The sequence below is a fragment of the Amphimedon queenslandica genome, unplaced genomic scaffold (genome assembly GCF_000090795.2).
Source record: "Amphimedon queenslandica unplaced genomic scaffold, v1.1 AMPQUscaffold_12920, whole genome shotgun sequence".
Taxonomy (NCBI): Eukaryota; Metazoa; Porifera; class Demospongiae; order Haplosclerida; family Niphatidae; genus Amphimedon; species Amphimedon queenslandica.
The window spans coordinates 47,287-47,849 of record NW_003546844.1 but is presented as its reverse complement, the minus strand read 5'-3'; positions in this window follow the sequence as shown (position 1 = coordinate 47,849).

Below are 563 nucleotides of genomic sequence, written 5' to 3'. Positions count from 1 at the left end.
CTATCATTTTTATTATGTGACAATACTAAACTACAATAGGTGGATGAAGTCTTGGGGAGTTTCCATTGCCAGTGAGAAGAAGCAGCGTACCACCTTGAAAGCTCACCTGTCAGAAACGGATATCAATGGAGAGTCTGTTTTTTAAGTTATAAAGTAAAAAGTGAAGGAATGCAGCTACAATCAGCGTTACTAGCTTTTAAAACTTAATTTTATAATGAGCACACCATGTCACCTGCTAGAGAAAAAAAGTTAACACTATACTGCATATTTAATAATGTAATGCAGATTAGGACAGTCGACATGGCACAATGGCCTTACACCACCAACTGAGGTATAGTTCAAAGTAGGTGACAAAGGTCGCACATCATTTTTAGCTTCTTTACAATAGTTAACACGGAAGAGCCCAATTCCATAAGAAATACCGCATTTGCTCAAGTAGAAGCAGTGGCGTCTATTTCATATTTCTGTCTATAGGAAGGAGGCCACCATATGAGGGTGGCCATTCTTCAAAATTAATTGCGTTGTCATTATCATTATTATTAATTTTTACCAGAAATATTCTT